We start from the raw sequence: 3,734 nt of genomic DNA, 5'->3' as shown, positions 1-3,734 counted from the left end.
GGGAAGGAAAATGCTTCTGCTAGGCAGATAGATGCCGTATGCGCTGTGTACTCAGGTTTTTCCTATTTATTGTGGACGGGAAGCTCGCCATCTCCGCCCCGCGGACGGCCGGCCCGGGGCCGAAGGAACTCCTGCTCTCTCGCCACAATCCTTTTGTCTCCTTGCTTTCTGAATGGCTCCCTCCCCCTCCTCCACTTCCCCCTTTCTCTGCGTTCGCGTAGTTTTCTTTCCCCGTCGCTTTGTCACTGACCATACCTCCCCCCGGCGCTGGCCCTGTTTCTCTTTTGCTCCTCCCTCCCCTGTCTCTCCATCTATCACCCTCTGTGCTTCTGTCTCCATCCCTTGCTCTCCAGCCTCTCTTGTCTCTTGGTCCCTCTCCCTGCCTTCTGTCCCTCACATTCAAAGTCTGCAGTGTCCCTTTCAGGAGATCTGGAGGTTTAGGGGCTGAAGAGGAGGGGTAGGAAGTCCCCTCCCACCCCGTATCCATCACCCAGCTGAAACCTTAGGTCTGTGGGAGTCAAGCAAAAAAAAAAAAAAAAAAAAAAAGAACCACCCAAAGAAGGGTTTTTTGTTGTTATTTGTTTTTGAGGGGGGAAATCCCAGAAATGTAGCTTGTTTAATATTTTAGGCCTCTTATTTTTGTAAGATGTGTAGAATTTGCTGTTTTTCTTTTTTTTTGACAACTCAGGAAGAAACTGACCTCAGAAAGAATGTTAGATTTTGGCTGCTCTCCTGTGTGTGTCCCCACCTACCCCTTCACTCCCAGGGAAGCAGGTTCTCCCAGAAGACTCAGAAAGTGAGACCTTTCTGAGTGGGGAAGGGGAGAGGAAGACCCAGAGGCCACACTTAAACCCCTGTGCTTCTTGGGACAGAAGCAGAATGTATTGCTAGGGCTTCCTGCTCAGGCCCAAGGTTGTAGGTAGGGGTGAGGGGGGGTGTGTTGTGGAATTTGGGAGGAGGCAGGTCTTGTTCCCTTCCTGCTGGGCCCACCCCTCAGCTTAGTGGGGTGTTTTCCGTGGAGGGTTGGTTATCCAGAGTTGGGATGCCCTTGTCTACTGCCTGCCCCAGACCCAGAAAGTAGGCTGAGAGGGTCCAAATGGGAAGATGATCCAGGCAGAAAGTCCCCAGAGAGGTCATCCCACCTGGCCCTTGTCTAGGCAGGGGTCTCCTGTAACTCATGCTAAGGAGATTTCCTTGGGAGGGAAGATAGTCTGGCCACAAGTGGTTGGGCACAAAACTGACTACAGACTCCGCCTCCCGGGCCTGCTGGGAGGCCCTGAGGAGGGGTGAATGAGCATCCTTTACAGGAGGAGGTTCTGTGGGGACTTGTACCTCCCCCATTCTCGTAGGGTCCTAGGTCTAGAGCTCCAGGGGCTATGAGAGGGTGAAAGAGATGGGCAGGCTGTGTTCCCCTGAATAAACATTGGGGGTTTATTCTCAGTCCCACCCAGACTTTCCCCCGGAAGCCCAGGCTTGGGCACCCTTCCTCGTGAGAACCATATTCTTCTTCCCACCAGCTCTCCTTTGATGGGGCTTTGGCAGTTCGCCCCTCCCCCTCAGGGAGCCCATTTCACAGCTCTGACCTTTGGTCCAAAGGTGGGGGGGACAAGCTGTCACCCCAACTCTTTCTCCCACCCTAGCCGCCTTTCCTGTTCCTTGCCACCCTTACAGCTCCTGCAGTCTCTGTACCACCTCCCACTACTAGCTGGAAGGAAGTCCGTGGGGGACATTTCAGGTGCCAAGGTGCTAAGGGCCTGTGCTGGCTTAGGAGTGCTAAAAGGAAAGCTGCTCTGTTTTCCCCCCTTTCCTCCCTTGGTCCCTGGCCTTCCACTCCTTGGAGCTGGCTGATTGCAGGGCTTTGGTGCCTCAGAAGCAGTGGGTGCAGGGTCTTGGCTCTGAAAGGCCCTTGCAGGGAGCAGGGAGTGAGCAGGTCCTCTCAGGTGTATATATGTGTATGGGGGGGGTGGAGGGCATTGGGGAGGTGGGGTTGGGATCCCAGCCTTCCCTTCAAGAGGCAGGCAGCTCTGGGGGTTGGGGGAAGAGCTCACTGACCAGGACCCAGGGCCCCCACTGCCTCCTCTCCTGGCCTTGGGGAGCTTTGCACAAGGAGACAGCCTCCAGTCTATAGCACCTACCTCATGGGCACTGAGGCGGGTGGGGAAGGGCAGGTCCAGCTCTGGCAGGGTGGGGGGGGGCTACCAAAAGAACCGGGGGGCGGGGGGGGGGGGAGGGCAAGCTGGCCCTCTCCTTCCTCTGCCCAGATTGGGGTTGGGGTCCTCTCCTCCAGCTGTAACCATTTCTACCTCATTTTGATGCGTGTTGTACATGGACGTATTTATCTCCTGTTTGACGATGCTCTGCAGTTTGGTCTGTCTACCTCAGAAAAGACTGTATTTTAAAAGAAAGTATTACACAGTATTAAAACGATGATACGTGGTTTCCAGAGGATTTCTTGGGGGCAGCAGGATGTGGGGAGCCCTCTGGGGAATGCTTGGGCTTCCAGGTCTGCTGGAGCCATGGGTGTGGCTCTGTGGGTGTTTCTTTTCCTTCAGCAAAACATGACTGTGGGACTCCTGTTAACTCACTGGCACGGCAAGGGCCCGCCATGTGCTGGGCAGTGAGGCCACCAGATGAAAAGCCTGCAATTCTGAGCTCTTAGAGGCTCAGAATTGGGGCTGACTTATATCCCCAGAGCTCTGAATCCTGAGGGATAAAGAAGGGCTCATATGTTTGTTGAATGAGTGAATGAATGAATAGATGTATGCATGGAGGAAAGGGGGGCTGAAGAGGAAGTTTCACTCAGAACCTGGAGAGCAGCCCTTGCTGGCCAGAGCTAGGATCGTACTTGTATTCCATCCTTGGACGGAAGGAAAGTGGACAGAGGGCAGGGTGTGGACACAGTGTGTTCCAGTCTTTCAGGTCACATGGGATCCTTTGTCTGCCACCATCTGTCTGTCAATCCCCAAACTCTGACAGCTCATCATAAACTGGGACACAGAAAACTAGGAAGGAACATCTTGCCGAAAAAGCTATATGGAGATGCCCATGAGAGGTTTTGACCCACAACTTCCTGAGGTCTTGAATGCGCTGAGCAAAATTACTGAAAATGCACCAGAGCGCAAGGGACGTAGGCCCCCTGGCGTCCTCGGGCTCAGCCTAAGGGCGTACCCAGGACTTGTAGGAGGCAAAGCAAGCCCAAGGCCAGACCCTGCAAAGCAGTTCCCCCTCCAAGAGAAACAGCTGGTGCACCTGGACATGGGGGCTCTAGGGCATTGCCCCAGGGCTCACCGACCCCAACCCTCTTGGCCCTTGGAGGTCCCGACACCCCCTCGCACTCTAGTTGGTTTATGACACACCTACTCTGTGCAGACACCACGTAGTACTGAGGATACAGAAATGGTTAAGCACAGCCACCATTCTGGAGAGCCCACAGTACAGGGTGGGAAAAGCTCAAGAATGGATCATTTGAAAATACAACTGGATAAAACTGCTTGAGGAGGGACCGTGTCAAAATTTTTATGTTCTCACATCTGGCACAGTATTTGGTACGCATAGAAGACACTGAGTATATGTTGACTAAATCCTCGAATTAGTTACTTTCCAGATAAGTGTCCGGATGGAGGATGCGTAGGCTATCTCAGGAATGCCCAGAAAAGATTCTGACTCGTGGTGGTAGTGGTAGTGATGGGTCAGAAAAACTTCCTGGACAGGATTGGGTGGGTACAGCCTGACAA

The sequence above is a fragment of the Aethalodelphis obliquidens genome, unplaced genomic scaffold (assembly GCF_003676395.1).
Source record: "Aethalodelphis obliquidens isolate GAN/ISIS:26980383/991018 unplaced genomic scaffold, ASM367639v1 scaffold8, whole genome shotgun sequence".
NCBI classification, from domain to species: Eukaryota; Metazoa; Chordata; class Mammalia; order Artiodactyla; family Delphinidae; genus Aethalodelphis; species Aethalodelphis obliquidens.
The sequence above is the reverse complement of the archived record's forward strand: the minus strand, read 5'-3'. Positions refer to the sequence as shown.